The sequence below is a fragment of the Panthera onca genome, chromosome B1 (assembly GCF_046562875.1).
Source record: "Panthera onca isolate mPanOnc1 chromosome B1, mPanOnc1 haplotype 2, whole genome shotgun sequence".
In the NCBI taxonomy this organism is placed as follows: Eukaryota; Metazoa; Chordata; class Mammalia; order Carnivora; family Felidae; genus Panthera; species Panthera onca.
The window spans coordinates 87,733,878-87,761,044 of NC_138342.1; the positions used below are offsets into that span (position 1 = coordinate 87,733,878).

A 27,167-nucleotide genomic window follows, 5' to 3' on the forward strand; every position below is an offset into this window, starting at 1 on the left:
ATAAACCAAGCACCAAAAATCTATTGTTTTAAGTACTGTTTGGTATAAGAGAAGTTTAGATCGGAAATAATTTAGAGATTATCTGTTCAAATTTATTATTTGCACATGAGGCTTAGAAATTAAGGTTTAGCTGTTTAACATCTGAATCTGCTCATATATGGAAGAAATTGCCAAAAGAGTGACTCATTTAACCAACACAATGAAATCTAAGGATGGGCATTTTTTTATCCCTGTTACTGAGTAAAAGTTCCTTCTGGACTTGAAAAGATATAATTTATTTAGTGTTTATCAGTTAAAATATATTGTACATTTCTAATACATTGACTTAAGATAGGTGAAAATAGATATAGTCTTAAAAAGATTCTTTTCATTTGCTTGCTTTTTATTGTTTTGGTCTGATGATAATGTATTTATCTTAATCACCCTTGCCCCAGATAATGAAAGTTAGTGTGAAATTCCTTATGAGTATCCTTTTCTCCTAAGAGCAGTGCCAATTCTAAATACTCTTGGGGGTTCACAAGAATTATCTTATGTTATATTAGAACATTAATATTCTCTTCTTTTTAAATTTTTTTTTAATATTTATTTATTTGAAAGAGAGAGCACGCACACGCGAGTGTGCAGGTGGACGGGCAGAGAGAGAGGGAGACACAGAATCTGAAGCACGCTCCAGGCTCTGAGCTGTCAGCACAGAGCCTGAAGCGGGGCTCGAACCCAAAGCCCTTGAGATCATGACCTGAGCTGAAGTCAGAAACTTAACCTACTGAGCCACCCAGGTGCCCCAATATTCTCTTCTTATACCTTTATTGGACAGTAAATTATATATGATTATAAGCTGAAAGTGCTCAGAATTTGATAAAGGCTATACATTAATACATTTCTGTTAAGAAAAGATTTAAATACTACTTTCATCTGATTGTACTTTGGTTTCACTTGAAGAGGCAAGCGTGTAATATAAAATTTATTTAGTGGATGGACTCCCTTCATAAAGATGAACTTAGTGGCAATTATTTCAAAATATCAAAATGGTAGATTGAATATGAAAGATGTATACCAAAAAGCAATATCAAAATTTTAGTTTATCCCCTTTCATTTTCTACTGAGTGTGTGTATATGTGCGTGTGTGCACACATGTACTTGCTTACGTGGATCTTAGACTTTTGATATGAGTGAAGTCCTCTTGGTAGAAATGGTGAATTAAATGAACCATAGTAAAAGTTTCTGTCTATGAATATAAAGCGAGAAAAATAACTGATGGCGTGCATTTTTACAGATACCATGAAGTTGCACAAAATTCTCAGTCATTTGTGTAAATGACTTTTTTTTATATGGTTCTTTTGTAAGACAGCTGAGGAATCAAATAGCATACACATAAACCGCTGGCTTGGTGATGTAGAGATTGGCGCCAGGCGTTCCCTCTTGCTAGGGAGTTCCAGGTCATCCTGATGCCTTCCCATGTGGTCAGGCACACGTGGCTTTAATGTTTACACACACTGTTCCAGAATTCTGAACACCAGTGATGCAACAATGGTGGTAGAAGGAGTGGTCTGTATCTCAAATTGTTTAGCGGCCTGGATCGAGAATATTGATAACAGAATAAGAAAGCACTGATTGTAGTAATATTTGGGGTAGAGGGAATGGTAGATGAATAAAGGAGGCTTCCCCCAACCCCCCACATTGTTATTTTAAACTATTGTTACCACTCAAAGGGAGCTTTCCACTTTGAACTTAAAATAGTAGCTTTTAACCCTGACAGGTGACTAAGCGCTTTAGTATCCAAAGACTGAAGGTGACGAAGCTCTTAAGAGTGCCACTGTGTCTCATAACCAAGCTGACTCAGACTCTTAGAAGCTATTGTGGCAACTTAACCGTCTCTAATAATGTTACCGCATATCTGCTGGAAAAGATTGGAGTTAGAGCTGCCATTTTCTCATGTTTTAAAATTGTTCTTTTCTCATTATTTTTTTATGTTTGAAAATATGCCTTTCCTAGTACATATAGAAATGCTTTCCAAAATCACTGAATATGTTTGCTTAGAACTACTTAAATTATAATCTGTTTATATCTGCAACAATATGGGAGGGGGAACCCCCATGTTATCTCGTAGAATCATGATAAAGGAAAAAAGGTAAGTGATAATTTAAAATATGTAATAACAAAGTGGTGGCATTCATTCAACTAAATGCCAGCAATTATGTTTAACATGGAAAAATTCCTAAAATGGTGAGGGAAAAACATGTAAAAAAAATTAGAATATAAAGAGTTTTTAAGAATAAATGCTGTCTCACAAATTATGAACATTTTAAAGATATCTTTCAAACTCTCCTACTTCTGACAATTTATCACTTTTTCATGTACCTTCTTTTGAACTTTTAACAGTTTTTTTTCTGAACTGTGGGTTTAACTCTGTTTGCACTTATATGTGTGTTTGAATATGTTTTTATATTTTAGATCTAGCTATGTAAACTAGAGTTGTTTTCAGTTCCTTATAAGATATTTCCACCTGGATTCCCACCACCTTCAAACATTTCAATAAATCATTCATCAGATTTGCAAAAATATAGTTCATTTTCAAAAATAGAGCCATAAATTGTTATCAGCCAAAAAGGACTTTAGAGACTCTCCAACCTATCTGTTGCATTTACAATTGAGAAAATGGAGCCATGGGAAGGGAAAGACAGTTACCTCAAATTACATAATAGGATATCTATCATTCTAATAATAGCTACTATTGACTATGTTCTTACATTGTGTTAAGCATCATGCTAGGCACTTTACAGAGATTATCTTATTTTCTTCTCACATAACTTCTTTTTTTTTTTTTTTGTGCTATATATTCCCATTTTACTGAGAAAAAAAAAAAAACAAGACATAGGGTTTTAAACCTCCATATACACTTGGAATTATATTTAATATCGCCTTATTTTCACCCCATTCCTATAGTACTGTAATTTCTTCCTCCTTGGTGTTCTGACCTGTGTGACCTTTCTTTCCATCCTTCTATGGTTATTCTTGCTTTTCACCATATTTTCCTACCAAAGGAATCTATATTGCCTCCTTATTTCTCATGGATCACAATGAATTCTTAAACAGCCGGCTGCCATTAAACAGTTTGGCCTTTGGGGTTAGGAAGATCTAGTTTTGAATCCTGACTTTCCTTCTTATAAGCTGTGTATGTTTTTAGTCAACATAGTAGCTTTAGCCTCTCTGAATCTGTTCCATCTGTGAAATAGGAATACGTAATAATTTTTATCTCCCATGTTGCGAAAAGGGAACAAATTATGAGTTAATATAAATAAAACATCCAGCATATTACTTGGCACAGTTGCAGTGATTGAATAAGTATTCATTCTTTAAGCTTATGTTGAGCATCTATGTATTAGGAAAGAAGAAAGCCATTCTCCTTGCACTTGTGGAATATATACAGTCATAAGAAAGAATCAATACCATGATCTTTTAAAAAGCATAATGAGATGGAAATTGTAGGACTTACAGACTGGTCAGGTGGGGAATTTCCCAGGATGCATCCAGCCCTCTGCTCAAAGATATGATTCTGTTCAAAGGTATGACCATTCCTGAATGGTCCCAGGCACAAGAGTTGGCATAGCTTTTTCAACATTGGAGTCTGACAGAGATTGTACAAGTGTGACAGCATGGTCTCTGAAGAATGCCCCTAGAGGGAAACATTATTTCCGTCCCTTTTGTTATTTAAATTAGGATAAAAATTATGAGTCCATAGTTTCATCTGTTCACAGTCATCTTTTAACTATCTTTATTAGGTACACTGAAAGAACACAAGCTTGTCCATAGAAATACAGAAGGATAGCATGCATGATTTAAAAACTACTAAGGACTGTAGATGTTACTTGCTCTTATTCTGTTTCATATCCTGTATTTAGGAACAAGAACAGATACTTTGGCACACCTTGCTCAAAGATAGATGATAGTCTTGTTGTGCTAATCCCAGGGGCTTCCCGTAAGAATGAAGATTCCTTACATGGTGGTGTCATGGGATTTGGGGCCCATGTGAAAGATGTTTTGGAGTGTCTCCCAATTACTAAACAGTTTAAAATATATCAGCTATTTATGTGTCAGCAACTGCCTCCTTTCATCATGATAGAAGTTTCCTTGAGAGCCAGGATCCTATCTTGTATGTCCATTGAATCCCCTTCAATAATTAACATGCAACCAAGTGCATAGCAGACCCTCAGTATATATAGATAGATAGACAGACAGGTTGCCTTGTGTAGGTTGGAAATATTCTTGAGTACCATCCCTGTCTGAACTATCATTTCTGAGAAATAGGAAACACAAAAAAGGAGATGTTTGGTTAGTTTCTGCAGTGAGTTTTCAAAAAATACAGATACATGGTAACATAAACAATACAATCATAAATATGTCTTTATTAATTTCTCCTACAATAATACACTTAATTTTCAAAACTATCAACATTAGGCCACAGCTTCTGATTCCCCACTATGCAAGATATGAACATGAGCATTTCACATTTCCATGTACTTTTCCTTCCTTGCCTTGTGCCAACTTTTATGTTCTATACCATTCTATATCGCTAAGTTTGTAATCTTTGCCCTCTGTTCTTCATCTATAGCTGTTTCTCCTCTGCTTGTTTTGTTGCTCAATGCTAATTGAAAAACAACAACACAGCATTTACAATGTTATGATTATAAAAAATAGAATTCAGTATAATAATACCAAGTGGTACAGTTGCATATTCAGAGAAGGAAAAAATGATCCCATAGCATTAAAACTTAGTATGTTCCAAAGATAATATTTTAAGCATCAAGATAAAATAGATTCCATTTTCTTAAATTCCTTTATTTCCTCAAAACTGTGCCATATTTTAGTTTCTTTCACATTTGGACTTATATTTTTCTGTGAGCTTTAAATTTTTCTTGAAAATTCTAATCTCCCCCTTTGCTATTTTTGATAGAAGAATTTTATGCTTTCATCATATCAAAATGATTTTTCCAATTTCTTAATTATATCACTTGGTGAATGAAATATACCTTCTTAAAGTCATTCTTCTCTATGCTCCCTGCTTGTTTTTTTTTTAACTTTTTTTTAATGTGTGTATTTATTTTTGACAGAGAGAGAGAGAGAGAGAGAGAGAGACAGACAGAGCATGAGCGGGGGAGGGGTAGAGAGAGAGGGAGACACAGAATCCAAAGCAGGCTCCAGGCTCTGAGCTGTCAGTACAGAGCCCAACGCATGGCTCAAACTCACAGACCGCGGGATCATGACCTTAGCCGAAGTCGGACACTCAACCGACTGAGCCACCCAGGCGCCCCCCTGGTTCTTCTTTTCTGAATTAGTTTCTTTTCATTATTTTCCTGGTGAGGTCTACTTTATTACTTCACTCCTTTGTCTTTCTAGATATTTGATTCTTTTTTTTTTTTTTTCCTCCTTGCATACATCCCCAAGATTTTATTCTTGGTTTGTTTTCGAGAGATGATGGATAGGAAGCAAATTGATTGATTGCATATCCAAAATTCCTTAATTTTTCTGCAGAGTTAATTGATAAATTATTGTGTATATGATCCCCCTCAAAACTTGGGAGACTTTTATCCAGGGTTGTTTATGAGATAGGTATCTGATAAAAATTTGATTTCATTTTTTTAAAGTAAGTTTTTTTTTAATTTAAATGGAAATTAGGATCTTTACCTTGTCAGCTCTGAAATTCCACCTAGAAAATTAAAAACTCACAGGAAAATCTAAGTCCAGATCTGTCTAGGCATAGTTCTTTTAAAATGCATCCTACTCAGCACTAAATGATCCTGTACAATCCAGAAACAAGTGCCTTTATTCCATTTTAGGAACTTTTCATATGTTTAGCTTTGATTATTTTTTCCCCTCTATTTTTTCTTCTCTCTTTATGGAACTCATGTTAACTGTACATGAGTTAACTGTTCACCCCCTCAATTTATTTTTCTTGCTTATTAAACTCTTCTCATATTTTCACAATGCTTTTGATCTTTTTTAAATGTTAAGAATTAAATTTTAGGGGCACCTGGGTGGCTCAGTCAGTTAAGGGTCTGACTCTTGATTTGGTCTCAGGTCACCATCTCACTGCCCTGAGATCAAGCTTGTGTTGGGCTCCGTGCTGGGTGTGGAGCCTGCTTAAGATTCTCTCTCCTTCTCCCTCTGCCCCTCCCCACTTGCACATCTCTGTCTCTCTGTCTCTTAAAAAAAAAAAAAAAGAAAAAGGAATTTTAATTTCCCCAAATTCTTATATCCTCTGACTGACTCTTTCTAATGGAAGGCTGTTTTGCAGCTCAAATCCTAAGGAATTAATGAAATTTTGTGAAAAAAAAAATTAGAGCAACAAAGAATTAAATTTTATCTTAACTCTAAGAATGCAACAAACATTAAAAAATGTGTGTGTGTACTATATGTATAATGTGTACATAGAAAACATATACATACGTTCATAGTTTCATTGGTACTTTATACTCCTTAAAAAAGTAATAATAGAGCTAGAGTCCATTACTGACCAATTTTCCAAACTTGGTGTGTATGATTGTTTACTAAGCCCTCATATTCCCCTATCATGCTGCAGTATTATAATACCTAGATAGAGTCAGTGAATGTGCTTATTAGTCCTAACAGTGGTGGTTCATCGTGTGCAGATCTAATGTTGATTATCTAATTCCTAGATATTTGAAGATACTTTGCTCATCTTCATATCTTCTACCTATTTTGCTGCTTGTAACAGATACCAGAAACTAAGAAGAGGAGATGAAATTTAAATTTCACCATTTTTGCACTGCTCAGAAAACTTTGAAGATAAATGCAAAATCCATAAAACATAATCTTTTTAGAGCCCCACTTCCCTAACTTGAGGGAAAGAAGGGAACACTAGAAAAAACAGACAAGAAATACCCAATTCCTAAACAAAATCTCTTAACTCTACCTTTGAAATACATCCCAAACATATGTCCCATCATTTCCACACACTCTGAAACCATCATGATGTCTTTGAATATTTTTTCCCTAATATCCTCATAACGGGTCTCTCTACTTCTGCATTTGCTCCCTCCTCACCTCACCATGGTATTTTACCCAAACCCAGAAATTCAAGTGATCATTTAAAATTGAGTCAGCTCTTGCCTCTCTGCTTAAAACCATTAGTGGATCCCTATTTATTTCAAAATAAAAGCTAAAGTCTTTCCATGGCCTACAAGGTGTCGGGTAATCCAGGCACTGTTCACATTTCAGTAAACGGTCATTCTTGTCTCTTGTTCGAACCTTCATGGCTTTCTTGCTGTCCTGGCAACAAGATGGGCATCCTCTTTCCTGCAGGTTTTTGCACTTGCTGTTCCTTCTTCGTGGAACACCCTTCCTTCAGATATCCACATGTACTGCTTCTTTCCCTTCTTTCTAATCTCTCCTTAAGCATTACTTTTTCAGGGACACATTCCCTAATCATTTTGTCTAATGGAACTGGCATTCTTACCTTGCCTTGTTTTCTTTCTTAAGATTGTCATCACTTTGCAGAGTATGTGTTTTCCTGCTTTAAAAGAAAATTGTTTCTTGTTTGCTTCCTCTAGTAGATGTGAGTTTTATGAGAACAGAGGCATTTTTTGGATCCCTGACATATAGCTCCAGCATACAGAGCCATGGCTGGCAGTGGTAGGCACTCAGGCAGTAGTTGGTGAATGTATGAGGGAATAAAAATAGTGAAAAACAATGGTAATGATATAAATTTATTTTTACTGCTTTTCTCATAAGGCTACCAGTGTTGTATCTTCTTTCCTTATTCTTCCCATCAGAAAATAAAGATAGATAAAATATCCACTGAGCACAGATAGGTGAAATGAGGCTTTGGGGTCCATGTGCCATAGCTCAGACATTATCCCAGGAGCTCTGGAACCAAGGAAATATTTGTAGCTACAATACCATGTATGTTGGCAACTGTACTTTCTGATGTTACTGCAATTGAATAGTATTCAGTTACATTGTGTGTTTAAGAGACTTTTGTGACCAGTTCAAACTATAAGCATGATTTGCAAAACTACTTTACGTTTTAAACAACTGATTTATAAATAGACTTTGGAGCTCAAGCCGCCTGAAAGATGAGCACTGCCTGTGTTCTTCCCTCTGCTTCCTTTCTTTCAGTTGTGTGGCTACCAACTCCCTTCTGGGCTACAAGACATAGCACTGTTTCCAAGATCTCTCAGTATCTCCTATCATGATGAGATAATATTCAATTAGTTCCTTAGTTCTGGGTTCGAGAGAACTTGGCATTTATTTCATAGTGAAAAATAGTTACAGGTAGATGATTCTTCATATGCATGTTTTCCACTGGTTTTGAAATACCTTCTTTATTCACTTTAAATATGGCTAAAATAAATCCGTAATATTTTGAGTGCATTTTTTTGCTGCTATTACTGTATTTATTATTAAAGTTTCAAAATCCTACGGAATTTGAGTTTGATTTGTAAGCTCTGTGATGGCATTCTACTTCTGTTTTGTTCAAAATGTTATCTCCAGTGTCTAGCATAATGCCAGGAACATTATAAGCTACAGTCTATATTTGTTGAATGCAGACCAATACTTACAGAGAATTGTCATTCCAAAGACTTAGTAGCATAAGAAACCTAGAGTGAGTAATATTCTACTCAATACTAGTGAAATTAAGTACAAATCGGTAGAGTAGCTCCTTCTTTACTTTTCTTCCAAGTATAGAGGACTTTCTGAAATCAGAGAATTGATTAATGAGTTTTTGACATAATAATATATAACCAGGTAGCAGGAACCAATAATCCCTTATTGATCTTCTATTCTTTAAAAATTGCAAGAAAATGGAAAAAAAAAAAAAAAACAGAGGTCCAAAAAGTCTTAAACAGTATAACTTACTGAGTCATCTTCTGTAATATTTAAATTCTGGAGTGAGAGCAAGGTTCAGCTCTTGAGCTACAGCTGCTTTTTGATAAAGGATGTTGGTTCATGCTGCCAGTATTATACCTATCTCTAATAGTGAAAAGTATAATGTGATACCTGAGATGTTGGAATAGGTAAGGCAGTGTTCATACTTGTGGACAGACCTATAGAAATAGACCAGACTCTTTCAGATTGCATTATTCATTTTCATATTCTTGCCTTTACCTGTTTGGGAAGTCTGTTTTCTAACCTTCTTTCAAGGCTTGTCATCTCCTTCATATGTCCATAGTATGCATTTCTCAGAGGCCAAAAAATTAGTGCATATTTTGTATTGCAAATGGCATTGTTGACTTTAAATGAGGCTTTGACCTTTCATGTGATGCTGGGCAGGAAGTTTACAGTTTCCTCATTTAACAAATGAAGGACTTGGACAACATTTTTTGAAATTTCACTGAACTTAAAATTCAGCATAGCAGATATATATTATATGTGACTACTTGAGGCATATAGCTGATGTTAATTTGTTTTATTGCATTTTGTAAATGACCACATTATTATTTCCTTTCAAAGAAAAAAATAATATTACACTTAAATGCCTGTATGTTTAGGAGAAACATTTCAAAACTCTTAAGGTTGAATTCAGGGTGTCTTACAGATAGTCTTTTTACTTTCAGCAGTGTTTCTCATAATGTGAGAATATTTGTGGACCTAAGATGTGAAACTAATTAGCTCTTTGTCCAATTTAAAAAAAGAAAAATCTTTACGTGAGGGAAAGAGTATTCATCAGAAGTGTTCTAGCAGATGATACATTTTTGGGAATGAAACTGATAGAAGCAATTAACAGTTTTTTCTAAGTTGACTATGCTACTACTATCTTGTTATGCAATGATAATACTTTTCTGACAGAGTAGAGAGCAAAATTACTTTGGTCTTATTTCCTTTAACCAAACCTTAAATATCCCTTCAGAGAATAGATAGGAAAAAGAATTCTGCTTCTCAGACCTCTTAAGTATATAGATTTTGTTTTTTAAGAGGATGTTGTTCACTCCTGCATGCCAAACCAAAGGATAAAAACTTTACCTATCTTTAATCCTTAAAGGAAAATTTACATAAAATTGCTACATACTATATATAGTACACTAAAGTGATAACTTCCTGGATTAATTTTTTAAGAAAATATCAAGTTTATTGAAAAATGAGATAATAATGAGTCATTTTAGTAAGTAAAGGAAGTAAAGTCTAGTTTTGAAAATGACAGATTTGCTAGGAGAATACAAAGTTGATGAGTCTAGGAAATCCAAAGAAATTTGCTGATTTATTTTCTCTGTTTCTCAGTGAATGCAAAAGTCCATTTATTAAGATACTAATACTACATAAATTAAAATATCTTTGAAGTCAGGCTACTATCATTAGGATAATTCCTCAAACAAGCTGGTGTATAAATAGGATTATAATTTAACAGATTAATACTGATTATGAAAAATCTTGAGACTTTTTCAGGACTTCAGTTTAATGAAATATTGACTGACAGTAGATGTATATACATAGAGATATAAAACATTTTACTCATGCCTGTAAAAATTGTCCAATTGACCCTTGAACAACACAGGTTTGAACTGCTTGGGTCCACTTATACACAGATTTTTTTTTTTTAATAAATACAATGGAAATGTATTTTTTCCTCCATATGATTTTCTTATTAATATTTTCTCTAGCTTACTTTATTGTAAGAATACAATATAGAATACATATACAAAGTATGTGTTGACTGCTTATGTTATCGGCAAGGCTTCTGGTCAGTAGTAGGCTATTAATAGTTAAGTTTTGAGAAGTCAAAAGTTATACATAGATTTTTGACTGTGAAGAGAGTCAGCACCCCAACCCCCACATTGTTTCAGGGTCAGTTCAGTATCGTTTCTTAATAGTAGGTAGCAGTGACTTCAAAGGACCATAGATCTCTATGTCAACATACACATTGACAAAATTATTATAACCATGAGTTTAATGTGCTAATTCCATTTTTACCTAGAACTTCAGTTTGTTCTATCACTACAGTAGATACATGAATCAAATTTTAGGGATATCAAAGAGAGAAAAGAGCAAATTTATGTACATAGCTATGGTAACCCTACACCTTATTTGACAGGCCTTAAAAGACATTTTACCACTGCTTTCTTCTTATAGATGATTTGTACATTGTAAGAGCCCTTTTTGAGAAATGTCTCACCATACACACAGAATTTATAGTCACTAGTATTTCCTAATACATATTTAGAAAAAAAAAAAAGAGTTGATATATTACTAGAATTACATATGGTTAAAAAGTTAAAAAATATATTTAAAAAAAACCCTGATGTTCCCAATTTCCACTTTAACATGTAAGGAGCTTACCATCCCAATAAGTGAAACACTGAACAAATTGAAAAAATCAACAACTCTTCTTAGTTCTGTCAGAGAAGTGACATCAGAGGGCAAACCACTGCCCCCAAAAGTGGAGAGACAGGCAAATATAGAGAACCATAACTTATCAGAGCAGAAACCCACAGAAGTAGAAACATCCAAAGGAACCAGTGCCAGGGTAGAGAAACCTGAACTGTAAAACAAATTGCTGGAGGCTCAGTGTGGATGTCATAGAGTAAAAAACCCAGGGGGACACAGGTATGGGGATTCCCCCTGCCTTTCATGAGTTTCACCTCCAGGTGATCTACCAGGTACCCTCAGTAAATATCAGAGGAAAGTCCCCTTGTACTTCAGTAGGGGGAGAGATGAACCATTTTGAAATATGCCAGAACATTCTGTTCTTCTTTTTATTTTTTATTTTTTTTTTTTAATGTTTATTTATTTTTGAGACAGAGAGACAGAGCATGAACAGGGGAGGGACAGAGAGAGAGTGAGACACAGAATCTGAAACGGGCTCCAGGCTCTGAGCTGTCAACACAGAGCCCGATGCGGGGCTCGAACTCACGGACTGTGAGATCATGACCTGAGCCGAAGTCGGACGCTTAACCGACTGAGCCACCCAGGCGCCCCCATTCTGTTCTTCTTAATAAGGCCTGCTTTCAAAAGAAACTATTTGCCAGAGCCCAAAATACCTGGGAGAAGGGCAGTTCCCAACTTCAGCTCCCTCTAACCTTCTATGTTCAAACAGTTCAAAGAGACTGAACATGTATTAGATTCAGAATCAAATATGGCACGAATGTTGGAACTATCACACCAGGAATTTTTAAAAACTGTGGTTAATGTATGAAGGGCTTTAATGAAAAAAGTAGACATCATGCAAGAACATATGGATAATGTAAGCAGAGAGATAGAAATTTTAAGAAAGAAAAAAATGTTAGAAATCAAAAATATAGAAATGAAAAATACCTTGATATACTCATTAGTAGACTGGATATGACTGAGGAAGTAATCTCTGAGTTTGAGACTCTGACTGGAAACTTCTAAAACTGACAAGTAAAGAGAAAAAGTGCAGGGGAAAAACACTATCCAAGAACTGTGGGACAATTACAAAAGATGTGATACAGACATAATGAGAATATGAGAAGAAGAAGAAGAAGAGAGAAAGGAACAGAAGCAATATTTGAAGCAGTAATGTTTGAGAATTTTCCCAAGTTAATGTCAGACACCAAACCACAGATCCAGGGAGCTCAGAGAACACCCAAGTTAGATAAATACCAAAAAAAAATAAAAATAAAAACAAAAAACAAAAACACTACATGTAGGCATATCATATTCAAACTTCTGAAATCAAAGATAAAGAAAAATTCTTGAATAAGCCAGAAGAGAACTACACCTCCACCTATAGAGGAGCAAAGATAAGAATTATATCCGACCTCTCCTGGGACACCATACAAGCAAGAGGAGAGTAGAGGGAGACATTTAAAGTGTTGAGAGAAAAAAAACCCACCAACCTAGAATTCTGTACCCTCTGAAATTATCTTACAAAAGTGAAGGAGAAATAAAGAGTTTTCTCAGACAAACAAAAATTGAGGGAATTCATTGACAGTAGATTTCCTCGCAAGAAATGTTTTTAAAAATTCTTCAGGGAGAAAGAAAATGACATAGATCAGAAACTAGGGTCAACATAAAGAGAGGAAGAACATTAAAGAATAAATCACTGAAGGTAAAATAAAACCTTTTCTGTTTCATTTGTTAATTCTAACATATAACAGTTCATTCAAAATAATAACAATTTATTAAGTGTGTAAGTGAAATAAATGACAGAAATGATACAGAAACAAGAGGAGAAATTAAGAATATTTTGTTATTATAAGGTACTTGCATTACCCAGGAAGTGGGATAGTATTATTTGAAAGTGAACTTGAATTAGTTGTAAACATATATTGCAAACTCTAAGGCAATCACTGAAGACAGTTTAAAAAGAAGTAAAACTACTATGCTAAGAAAGAAGAAAAAAAGGAAACCTATAAAAAGCTCAATTAGGGGTACATTGGTGGTCAGTTAAGCATCTGACTCCTGGTTTTGGCTCAGGTCATGATCTTACAGTTTGTGAGTTCGAGCTCCCACTGTTAGTGTAGAGCCTGCTTGGGATTCTCTCTCTCTCTCTCTCTCTTTCTCTTTCTCTCTCTCTCTCTCTCTCTCTCTCTCTCTCTCTTTCTCTCTCTCTCTCTCTCTCTCTCTCTCTCTCTCTTTCTCTCTCTCTGCCCCTCCCCTGCTCTCTCTTTCTCTCTCTCAAAAATTAATAAATGAACATTAAAAAAAAAGCTCGATTAAAAACATAAAAGAGAAAAAGAGTGTGGAAGACAAAAATAGGAACAGACCAAAGGCAATAATTAGAAAACAGTAGTAAATATGGCAGATATTAATCAACTGTATCAATAATCACCTTAAGTGTCAATGGCCTAAATTCACCAATTAAAAGATAATCAGAGTGGATCAAGAAAACAAGACCCAACTACATATTATCTAAAAGATGCTTACATTAAGTATAAAGATAGATGCAGGTTAAAAGTGAAGAGATGCAGAAATATATAGCATGTTAACACTAATTAAAAGAAAAGCTGGGGTAGCTGCTTTAATTTCAAACAGATCAGACTTAAGAGTAAAGAAGACTATTAGACATAAAAAAGATATTCTTAATGTTGAAGAAGTCAACACTCCAAGAAGACATAACAGTCCTTAATGTGCATGCATCTAACAACAGTGTCAAAATACCTGAGGCAAAAACTGATAGAGCTGCAAGGAAAAATAGATGAATCCCCTATTATAATTGGAGACTTTAATGCTCCTGTGTCAGAAGTGGACTGATCCAGCAGGCAGAAAATCAGTAAGAATATAGTTGAGCTCAATAGCACCATCAATCAACTGGATATAATTGACATCTATAGACTACTTCATCCAACAGCAGCAGATTACATATTCTTTTCAAGTTCTCATGGAACATTTAACCAACACAGACCATATTTTGGGCCATCAAACATACCTTAACAAGGTTAAAAGAATAGAAATTATGCAATGCCTGCTCACAGACCACAAGGGAATTAGAAATCAGTAATAGGAAGATCGTTGGAAAATCCCAAATACTTGGAGATTTAACAACATACTTATAAATAGCACATGGATCAAGGAAGGAATCACAAGATCTATAAAAATATTGTGAACTACTCTAGTTGACACTGATTTGTCATGCAGTTCCAGTGCTACTTATGGTTTTACTGTCTGCTTACTTCATTTTTTGTGATTTCTTGCTGTCAGAGAATTTCACTGAGGACCTCAGAACACATTGTTTAAAAAAAAGGTGCAAAGAAGTTATTATAAATCTGAAAAATGTTTGAACTAAATGAAAATGAAAATAAAAGTTATCAAAGTTTGTGTGATGCAGTGAAAATAGGGCTTATAGGGAAATTTATAGCATTGAATGCATATATTAGAAAAGAAGATCTAAAATCAATAATCTAAGCTTCTATTTTAGGAAACTAGACAAAAAGCAAATTAAATCCAAAATAAGCAGAAAAATAAAAAATTAGAAGAGAAATCAATGAAAATGAAAATAATAGAGAAAACCCAACAAAACTAAAGGTGGTTCTTTGAAAATTTCAATAAAATAGATGAGCCTCTAGCCAGTTAACTAAGATAAAAAGACACAAATGACTAATATTAGAAATAAAAGAGAGGACAGCACTACAGATCCCATGGACATTAAAAGGTTAATAAAAGAACCACTATATGTGCACAAATTTGGTAAATTAGATTAAAAGGACGAATTTTTTAAAGGCACAGTCTGCCAAAACTCACACAAGAAGAATTAGCAAATCTAAATAGAACTATATCTACTAAAGAAATTGAATCTATAATTTATAACCTTCCAAAAAAGAAAGCATCAGACCCATATTGGTTCACTGGTGAACTCTGTCAAACACTTAAGGAAGAAATTATACCAATTGTCTATAATGTCTTTCACAGAACTGAAGCAGAAGGAATACTTCCTAACTCATTCTGAGGCCAACATTACCCTAATACAAAACTAGACAAAGACATAGAAAGAAAACTACCGAAAAGAAAACAACAGAACAGTATCTCTCATGAACACAGATACAGAAATCCTTAACAAAATTATTAAACTTCACAATATATAAAAAGAATCATACACTATGACCAAGTTAGATTTATGTCAGGTGTGCAAGTTGGTCCAACGTGCAAAAGTCAATTAATGAATTGATTACATTAACAGATTAGAAGAAGAAAAACTATATCATCGTATCCATGGATATAAAAAAAAAGCATTTCACAGAATCCAAAACCTATTCATGATAAAACGTCTCAGCAGACTAAGACTAAAGGGAAACTTCCTCAGCATGATGAAGAACATCTACAAAAAGCCTACAGCTAACATCACAGTTAATGGTAAGAAACAAAATTTTCCCAAGATCAGGAACAAGGCAAGGATGTCCCTCCCCTCTTACGACTGCTTTTCAACATAATAATGGAAGTCTTAGTTAATGCAGTAAGCCAAGAAAAGGAAATAAAAGGTATATAAATTGAAAAAGAAGAAATAAAACTGTTCTCAGATGACATGATCTTCTATGTAGAAAACCTGAAATAATCAACAAAAAAAATGTCCTGCAACTAATAAGCAATTACAGCAAGGTCGCAGAGTACAAGGTTAATATACAGAAGTCAATCACTTTTCCTATATATCGACAATGAGCAAGTGGAACTTGAAGTTGAAATCACGTTACCGTTTACATTAGTATCCCCCCAAATGAGGTGCTTAGGTACAAATTTAACAAAATAGGTACAACATCTGTAGGAGGAAGACTACAGCATTCTGATGAAAGATACCTAAAAAAGAAATGAATGGAGAGAAAGTCCATGTTTGTGGATAGGAGGACTCGATATTGTCAAGTTTTCAGTTCTTCCCAACCTGATCTATAGATACAACGCAATTTCAATCAAAATCCCAATATTTGTGAATATCAACAAACGGATTATAAAGTTTATATGGAGAGGCAGAAAATTCAATATTCAGACACAATATTGAAGGAGAAGATTAAAGTTGGAGGACCAACACAACTCAACTTCAAATCTTACTATAAAGCTGCAACAATCAATACAGGCTGGTATCAGTGAAAGGATCAAAAAATAGATCAGTAGAACAGAACAGGAGCCCAGAAATAGATCCACATAAATACAGTCAACTCGTCTTTTACAAGGCTAAATAAAGGCTGTACAATAAAAATAATCTTTTCAGAAAATGGTATGGAAACAACTGGACATCCACATGCAACAACATGGATATAGACACAAACCTTACACTTTTCACAAAAATTAACTCAAAATGGATCACAGACCTAAATGTAAAATGCAAAACTATAAAACTCCTAGATGTGACATAGGAGAAAACCTAGATGAGCTTAGATATGTCGATGACTTTTTACCTACAACACCAAAGACATGATTCATGAAAGTAATAATTTTTAAGCTGAACTTCTTTAAAGTTAAAAAATTCTGCCCTGCTAACGTCAATGTCAAGAGAGTGAGAATACAAGTCACAGACTGGGAGAAACTATGTATAAAAGACTCATCTGATAAAGGACTGTTATCCAAAATATACAAAGTATACCTCAAATTCTCAACACTTTTAAAAAATGAGCAACATAATTTTTAAAATGGGCAAAGACCTGAACAGATACCTCACCAAAAGAGATATACAGATGCAAGTAAGCATGTGAAAAATATTCAACATCATATATCATTAAGGAATTGCAAATTAAAACAACAATGATATTCTACTACATACCTGACACACCAAATGCTGGGAAGGATGTAGAGTGACAAAAAGCCTTCCTTGCTGGTGGGCATGCAAAATGGTGCAGCCACTTTGGAAGAAAGTTTGGTAGTTTCTTACCAAATTGAACTTGTTCTTACCATACAATCCAGCAATTGTACTCCTTGATGTTTACCCAAAGGAGTTAAAAAGTTATGTCCACACAGAAACCTGCACATGGTGTTGATAGCGGCTTTCTTCATAATTGCCAAAACTATCTTTCAGTGAGTGAATGAATAAATAAACTTTGGAAGTCAGACAGTGGAATATTATTCAGCACTAAAACAAACAAAAAAATGCTATCAAACCATAAAGAAACATGGAAGAAACTCAAATGCATATTAAATAAGCCATTCTGTCTGAGACCAGTTGTAGGACACTCTGAAAAAGGCAAAATTATGTAGATAGCAAAAAGATCAGTGTTTTTCACAGATTAGGGGGTAAGAAGGGATGAATAAGCATGGTATAGAGAATTTTTAGTATAGAGAAACTACTCTGTAATATACTACAGTGGTGGATACATCTGTCAAAGCTCACAGAACATACAACGCCAAGAGTGAGCCCTAATGTAAGCTATGGACTTTGGGTGATAATGATGTATCAGTGTAGGTTCATCAGTTATAATAAATGTGCAACTCTGATGAGGGATGTTGATAGGGAGAGTGTGCACGTGTGTAGCTATGTACTTTCTGCTAAGTTTTAGAGTGAACCTGAATTTTTTCTAAAAAAATAAAGTTTATTAGTTAAAAACACAAAGTAACCTGAAAAAAAAAAAAACCTCTAAATGGATAAAAAGGAAATAAATTAGGCAATACAAGTATGTCTTCTCTTTATTATGGGTAGCTGTAATGTTTCGATTCAAGTCAGTCAGTTTTCCAACCTGAAGTTGAGGAAAAATGACTTCATCTCCTTCTCAACTGACCTACAACCATACTTAAAATAAACAAGTAGCATTAGTCCTTCATAAAAAGGCAAGTGGAAGAGGAGGCAGGGGATGTCCAGAGGCAGCTGATAGGCATAATTCAAGTGGCTTCATTTGGTGTCCATGGTACATCAAAGACTACCAGCCAAATTCATGTACCTACAGACTCCATGCCTTTTCTCAGAGTGTTGAAGATGAAAAAGACTTATTTGGTTTTATGTGAGGATCCCCCTCCCGTCACTCCTCAAAAACGGAGGGGATATATCTTCTTCATTTAGGAAATGACTGCTTATCATAGAAACTTATTTTTAGTCAGCTGTTACACCGACATGATTTATGTCACCTCTGACCTGCTTTCTGATAAAGCATGACTTCATTCATGGCTCTGGACATGACCTGTGTACACTGACCTGGCATAAACCTGGAGTGTTAAGTCATTTCATTGGCACTTGCTGGAGGGAAGATTGACATCCCACTATAAGACTGTCTGCAGTAAGGTTCTGTAAAGCAGCTGCATTCCTAGTGAGACCTGGTTAAGTTTATCCCACTATTAAGTTCTTCAGTATTACTCATCTTTCTCAAAAGGTAAGAGGTTTTTCGCATGCAGTGTATCTAGCTTTTAATGGCCAAATGAGCTGAAATAACATGCATATACTGGTGGTTATTTATTTGTTTTCCTTCCCATCTTTATTGGTTCATTCTTGGAGGTTAGAGTAGGTTTGCCTTTCTGGTCAGTTGACAATTGACCCTTCTTAGGAATGACATTTTCATATCACCAAGTATAGGAGTTAGATGTTCCAATTTTCATGTACCTTCTCATCTGCTTAGAACCAATGAAGAATCAAGACATTCAATATTGATTTCCATGGTCTATGAGCCAGTGTCAACTTGGCACAAAGGACTTTTCCCAGACATTCTTCTCTGAAGGCAGAGTCAGTGGCTTCCTTTTCCCCAAATTCCACTTTGCTTGATGATGATTTAAAAATGGTGACTTTTCTTTCACTATCTAGAATTGTTGCCCCACATTCCGAAACCGCAGTCATTAATACATAGAGGAAAATACAAATTCTTACATACTCCTCTTTTCTGCTCTTATATATTCACATATATAAAATATGTGTTCTATAATTACTGAGCTCTTTCCTTTTAAAATATATAGTTTCTTTGTTTTACTAGGGAGCTAAGTTATGTTTATTGTAGAGCTTATTTCCTGCACTCTGGAATGACACTCAAAAAAAAAAAAAAAACTTTCTGAAATCTAAATACGCTCTATCATTTACTATCATTCCATTATCACAAATAGCATTTCACATTCTAATTGATATTATCCTCTTATTATTCTTTATAATTCAAATGCTCATATTTTTCCTCCATGTTAAAGTTGCTTTCGCTAACGACCTCCTGTCCTACTGTAATTTTCATTCCTTGTTTGCCTCTATAAAAATAAGTTCAAAAATAAAGTCTATTCTTCTATAAATTATTATGCCTATTTCTATTTCTACCTAGAATATTTTAAAGCCCTTAACAAAGTTTCCATTATTTATTAGTCCCCTACTCTAAACTGTGATCTATATACTCTGGTTAAGTCTTTTGTTATTTTTTTGGAGTTGTGTGTATATATGTCTGTCTTTGTGGTCGAGATTTGTAAGCTCTCAATTTAGTAACACTTAATATGCTTTTAGAGGAGGTTTTTTCCCTGAGAATTTCTTGATGTTTTTTACCTTGTTATGTGATGAAAAATATGCATCAGAGCACCACAGCATAGCGCAAACCGTACTTCTCTACTTGCTTACACTCTTCCATTTGAGATGAATTGGTAAGAGACAACCAACTATTCTATTTTGGTTTCTGCAACACAGAGGTTGCTAGGTGACTTTAATTCCTTTCAACAAGAGGACAATAAACAATAAATTCATGCTATTTAGATGTATGTATTCCACCTAGAAGCTGTAGCAAATAAAAAAATGATTTAAAACAGTTTCTAAATATGCAGTTCTATATAGACCACCCCCTACATCTCTGTAACATTGTATCAATTTTTTTTTAAAATTATGCTGCTATTTCTTCCTTATGATTTTGCTTATTCCTAAGAGATCAGCTATACTAAGTAGCAATAGTTGAACATTATCTCCAGGAAATTTAATATATGAAAATCCCATTTAATATGAACATGATAATTTGGTGAAAAACTATTATGTCAAAATTTTGTTATTTAAGTACCTATTTGAGTTTCTCATTCATTTATATGATTCTCCAGTCTTAAGTGTGATTACAACTTTTTATTCTAAAGATCTTTAGGGAGAAAGATATTTAAATTCTGTCATCCTGGTCATTACTTGAAGTTAACTTCATATTCTCATTTTTGATAGTTTTAATAATGGCATACAATATTTTTGTAATTTTTGTTTCATTTTGAAAATTAAAAAGAAAAACCACTTTCATCTTTAAATTCTCGTTTCTTCCCCCATGATGTTGCTTGCTAACTGCCAAAATTCATAGTTAACATTTTATCCAACAACAAGTAGTAGATTTAAGTGCAAACACTTAAAGAAATGCTTAATGCTTTTTTATTAAAAAAAAAGATTTTATGTTTATTTATTTTTGAGACAGAGAGAGACAGAGCATGAACAGGGGAGGGTCAGAGAGAGAGGGAGACACAGAATCTGAAATAGGCTCCGGGCACCGAGCTGTCAGCACAGAGCCCGACGCGGGGCTCGAACCCACGGACCGCGAGATCATGACCTGGGCTGAAGTCGGACGCTCAACCGACTGAGCCACCCAGGCGCCCCGCTTATGCTTTTTAAAATCTGTATTTAAGAATTATACAAACAGCCTGAGCTGATAGACAGCAGGTATACGTGAATGGGGCTATTCTGCTTGTTACCGAAATATTTCCAAAATAGCCAGAGAATTCTTCCCTAAGATACTGTGACTCCCTTTGCATGACTCCCTGGATCTCTCCAAAATCATGTAACTAAAATAATAATATATAGCCTATAGGTGGGCTCTAAAACCCTCCTCCAGCCCTATGACCCATGTTTCATCATGCCAGCTATAACTATTTTTGCTACCACTCATGTCCATGGCAAGAGAATCACCATTTATTTGTCTTAATTTCATGGTTAAAAAACTGTTTTTAAGAAGATCTTATGATAAAAGTATTTTATATCATCTTAATGACACTTCAATTTTGCAAAATGCTTAATTTGTTTTTAACGGTCCTGGTAAGCATAACTTCAGAGTTTTCCTGTATGTTCTGCATCTTTTCAGTGTAATATTCCATTTTAAGGAACAAAATAAAATTCGAATCTTTGAGAGATTTGTGGAGTTTCCATTCTCCTTTCTTTGCCTTTAATTAGAAAAAGGACTTGATAGGGGCGCCTGGGTGGCTCAGTCGGTTGGGCGTCCGACTTCAGCTCAGGTCACGGTCTCGCGGTCCGTGAGTTCGAGCCCCACGTCGGACTCTGGGCTGATGGCTCAGAGCCTGGATGGAGCCTGCTTCCGATTCTGTGTCTCTCTCTCTCTGCCCCTCCCCTGTTCATGCTCTGTCTCTCTCTGTCTCAAAAATAAATAAACGTTAAAAAAAATTAAAAAAAAAAGAAAAAGAAAAAGGACTTGATAACATTCCTTGTTTAATTTTAGAGCGCAAAATGTAGACAGTATTATAACTGAAGCAATATTGCTTTTTACAAATAGTAAAAAATTAAGTGTTGGCAGTTTTACATATAATATAAAATTTTATTTATACAGTTTGTCATCTTGTCAAGCATTAGATTATTTTCCCATTGATCCTTTGTTGTTTGTATTGATGTTATTAATGTAATGGCTTTAAACTTTAGCTCACATAGCCCATATGACTTCTAGCATTTTTACATGAAGATATTCTTTGGGCTGTTGAATAATTTATATCATAATTAATGATTTAAAATTTTATTCTTTTACTTTCCATCTGTCCTAAAAAAACTGGGTTAGTATATACCTAATAATTTTACTAAAGAGTAAGGAGAATGAACTCACTTAAAAAATAGCTAGGTTAATGTTGCAGATTTGAAACAGTTTTTTAAAAAGCACAGTCTACCAAGTTATTGATCCATAATCTATGGCTGTTATAAATGGATGTAATTAGCAACTGACTCTAAATGAACCATGGTAGTAGCTTCATTACTCTGAAAAATTCATTACAGCACTTTATAACATGAAATTGCCATATCTGAAGGAATAGAACACATATTGTATATTCTAGAATAGAATATACATGTAAAAATTTCTTTGCAATCAATAATGAGCATCGTGGCCATTGCTTACAGTTACATATTATAGTGTAAGAATTATTTATTATAAGGTTTTAATGTCATATAAGCATATTTAAATTGGGATAAATCTACCAATATAATTTTGCTAATTATTTACACCTTGTTCATTTTTGCGATACCTCCTTTTCTAAAATAACATGTATTTGTTCCATCCATATCAAATTAGATAGTATCTAAGTCATAGAATCATAAAGCCTAAACCTGATTTGGAACAGAGATAATACAATTCAGCATTCTATAGACTTCTCTAGTCCACACTTTCCTCAAGTGACTGGCTCAAGATCATGAAGTTATGGAGGATTAATGCCAAAATTAGAACCTGAGATGGATTTATACTTTGGTTATATCTTCCATCTTCCCACTTCCTTAGTTTGTTTATGGGTTTGTAAGGGTTATGAGAGAGAAATTTCTTTTGAGATTCAGCTCAAAACCTAGCTCCCAGTAGAATTGTTGTCCTGCAGTCAACCATATAAATACAGTTGCCAACTCTCCCAAGTTCTGTGTGTGAAGAAAAAAGGAAATGACAGACAAGCCATTAAATAAGTACACATGCTTTTCTTTACCTCTTTCCTCTCTTTCACTACATGAAATTTCTAGACAGGATCCCCCAAATGCTTGGATGCTAGGAATGGCAATTCTGTTACAGGGAATTGTAAACCACGTTCTCTGTTGGCTTTTCAGAGTTAAGATATTGGGCACATCTCTGTTTGTTTATAATAGCCCAGTCTCAGACCAATGAGGTCAAATATTAGCAGGTGTCAGAATGTCAAAGAAATGTTTTCATCTCAGATGAAAAAATTTATATGTGGGTTATTTTCCGTTTGAATTTTATTCAGTGTTTTCTTCTAATTTGGTGTCTCCATCTTGGTTTTTAAAAACATCTGTTCCATCATAACTTTTTGTTTGTTTCTGAAAGATATATAAATTGATCTGATAATTACATAAAATACCAAATGAATTTATGTCTATCTACATTTCTGTGATTCATTATTTTTTTAAATTAATTAATTTATTTATTTATGAGAGCACACATGCATGGCGGAGGGACAGAGAGAGAGGGAAAGGGAATCCCAAGCAGGGTCTACACTGTCAGTGCAGAGCCCATTGTGGGGCTCAGTCTCACGAACCATGAGATCATGACCTGAGCCCAAATCAAAAGTGGATATGTAACCACTTGAGCCACCCAGATGCCCCACTGTGGTTGGTTCTTAAAATAATTTCTTTGTGTAATGGAAATACGGTGCCAAACAATTTACAGCTTCTGCCTAATAGTTCAGCTTTGTTTGGCAGTTTTAGATTTTTAAAGATTATTGATTAGAAACACCCTTGTTTGGTGCATATTTGTTTTTAGCGTAGTGGAATTTGTTCTTTAAAGGCTTACTGAATTTTTCCTTGGAGTTACCACTTTGTCTCTGTTAGGAAGTTTAGGGAGTAAATATGCATGAAAACTTCCTTTAGTTTTCTTCTTAGAGTTTTAACTGCTGTAGTGATTTTTTTTTTTTTAAGCATTAATAGAATAGTCATTTCTGCCAAGCAGCTGACATTCTGAAATAGCACTTCCCTTTGGGCACCATACAGTTGGGATCATGTACTTGCAGAGAAAGGGTATGGGAGGGAGTAAGGGGGAGATGGAGGAGGAAAACCATTTTATGGGCATATCCTGCTGATGTCAGTAACCTGCTTTCAGTGAACTCCAGTGTGACCCCATTTAGACCTGGAGGAGGATCACATTTGAGCAGGGGAGCAGCTGAGGCGGCATCACAACAGAAGGAAACACCTATTGCTGGGAGCTTTGAAGAGACATGCAGTGAGGATGGACAGGTAGCACAAAGGGGAAAGGAAGGACTAGATCCATCAGGATAAACATAGTTTGTGATCAAAGTATTCATGACTTTTGATCAGTGATTGAAAGGACAATATTTAAGGCCCCAAAGAGAGATTTCTGTACATGATGCATAGTTTGTATTGATATATACATGTTTATAGGTAAAGTAACATGTTTATAGGCAGAGAAAAGTTTTACTTTGATTTTGAGAGAAAGTGTCTGCTTCTAGGGTTTGAAATACAGAATAATTTCTCTTTCACCAAAATGAAATGTTTCCTTCGTTGAATCTCTTCTACCTGGTCAGAGGTTTATGAAGCATGGTAGCTAAGAGCACAGGCTCTGGACGTCCACCACCTACAAAGTGTGTGCTAAAGGACACAGCTGACAATATTTTGAAGATTAAATGGCTAAGAATGCATTCAATAAATCTTAGCAATTTTTATGGTCATTGTTTTTTTTTTTATCTACATTATAGAAAATACTGTAGAGAGTAGATACTATCCTTTTAAGACACAGTGAATGGTTTATGAAGATTAAATGCCAGAATAGACTTTAATTTAGGAAACAAAAATCTGCCTTGGAACCACATTATCCTCAGAAAGATTACAACTTTGACCCTGAGGTTTATTTCATTAAAATAAAAATGTGGATATGTGTGTGGGAATGAGAACATTTAAACATACTCATAGGCTTTCCCTCTTAGGTTATTTTTTCTCTTATGGCTCTTACTTTGACCTTTGTCTTCAGCAGTTGCCTTCGTGTTTGTTCTGTTTTGTCTTCTGGGTGATTTTTGGTATAATCTCAGTATATCAGGTCAGAGGGAAAACTCAATGTGTAAGCTGACTGACAATGTTTTGCATTTTCTTTGAGAATATTTACCATAGCATCCTAAATAGTATTAAACTTTTCTTTCAGTCAAGGTCCCCAGCACATGAGTCATCCCTCTATTGATTTCTGAATGTTTCTATATTGGAGATTTTCCCAAACTGAACAGTGCCAGGATCGTGGACTGTTGAAGAACTATGTTGTGACGAGAGATTTGTGGTCTCTTGTGGGTGTACATTCTAATTGTTGGGGTGGTTTCTTTTTTAAGGGGGCTGTTTGGGGCATAAAAAAGTGTAACTTCATGTTCTCCATGATAGTTTGCCAGCTGGTTTCCAGCCCACCAGATTACTGCTTGTAGTGACACTCATTTCTCTAGGACTCTTGATCTTGTGCCAACCCTTAGTGGTACCACTAAGCCTGCTCACACCATTCTGAACCGAGGGCACTGGTGTCCTGAGTGCCTGAAAGGATAGATAAAAATCTAATACCACTTCAGGGGACTTACAGCTAAAGTTCTGGTAAAGCTCCGAGTATAAAGAATATATTATTTTACTATGTAAGTTTTATATTATTTTAAGCAGAAAACAGGAGGGCAACTGTATGGTTCTGTTCTGTATTCCTTAACTTTTGAGCCATAAGTAAACCCAGCTTTAAGGAATCTGTAAACCCAGCTTTAAGGAATCTGTAAACCCAGCTTTAAGGAATCTAGGCGTATACAATGTCCCTCTTCTAATCTTTCCAATGCTTCTTTGATCCTTTCTAAAAACACAAGATATTTCATTGTCTCCAACCCTGACCTCTTGTCTGATAATTATTTATTTGGAATATAGAGGTTCTCAAACATATCATGTCAAGAATTTATTTTGTCATTTCAGATTTCTTTTCAGAATTATCTCTGGTTAATACCATTATTTTTCTTTGCAACTAAACTCAAAGCTTTACTACCACAACTGAGCCTTTATTTTTCTCCCTATTTCTAGAATGTTAGTAAATATCCACTCCTTTCCCAATCAGTAATATTTCCCTGCTTGATCATTTTATTTTATTTCCTCTGCCACCCTCTTGTTCAGACTCACCTCTTGTTCAGTGTATCTGAACTACTGCAGTAAGTCCGTATCTTGTATTAATCACTTAGAAGCTAAATCTTCTACTACTTCATACTTACTAGGATGACTTTAAAAAAAAAAAAAAGACAATAGCAAGTGTTGGTGACGATAAGGAAAAATTGGAACCCTCATACATTGCTGACGGGAACGTAAAACAGCATAGCCACTCTGCAGAAGTTTGGCAATTCCTCAGAAGGTTAAATACGTAATTATCATATGACTCAGCAATTCCATTTCTAGGAATTCCACTTCTAAGAGAATTAAAAATGTATGTCCACACAAAAACTTACAAATAGTGAATACCCATGTTCAAAGAACATTATTCACAATGGCCTAAAGGTGGAAGCAACACAAATGTCCATCTACAGATGAGTAGATAAAATGTGGTGTATACATATAATGGAAACTATTCAGCTTTAAAAAGGGAAGAAATTCTGACACATGCTACAACATGGACAAATCTTGAAGACATGCTAAATGAAATAGCCAGTCACAAAAGAGCAAATATACTTCTGCTTATATGAGTTACCTAGAATAATCAGATCCATAGAGACAAAAAGTAGAATTGTGTTTGCCAGGGGCTTGGGAGAGGGGAGACTGGGAGTTCTTGATTTTTTTTTTTTTTTTTTTTTTTGGTATATTTATTTTGAGAGAGAGAGAGAGAAAGTATGCATGAGCATGGGAAGGGCAGAGAAAGAAGGAGAGGGAGAGAATCCCAAGCAGGCTCTGCAATCTCAGTGCAGAGCACAGAGCCTGATGTGGGGCTTGAACTCACAACCTGTGAAATCATGACCTAAGGTAAAACCAAACATTGGATGCTTAACTGAATGAGCCCCCCCAGGCACCCTGGGGAGTTCTTGATTAATGGGCAGAGAGTTTGAGTTCGAGAAGATGAAAAATTTCTAGATAAGGATGGTTGCATAACAACAATAAGACTGCTTAATGCTACAGAACTATACACTTAAAATATGGTTAAAATGCTAAATTT

At 34.9% G+C, this 27,167-nt stretch overlaps 1 protein-coding gene and 1 long non-coding RNA gene across 3 annotated transcripts in view; one reads left to right on the plus strand and one right to left on the minus strand.

Moving 5' to 3' along the window:
* Positions 1–27,167, plus strand: part of TET2 (tet methylcytosine dioxygenase 2) — a 135,119-nt gene that overhangs the window by 11,254 nt on the left and 96,698 nt on the right. The gene's annotated exons all lie outside the window — the stretch shown is intronic.
* On the minus strand, positions 1,400–19,918 carry LOC144616154 (uncharacterized). The gene is made up of 3 exons (XR_013555187.1): positions 19,832–19,918; positions 3,494–3,673; positions 1,400–1,571 (listed from the first exon to the last, which is right to left on the minus strand). It is a non-coding gene; the product is annotated as an uncharacterized LOC144616154 (long non-coding RNA).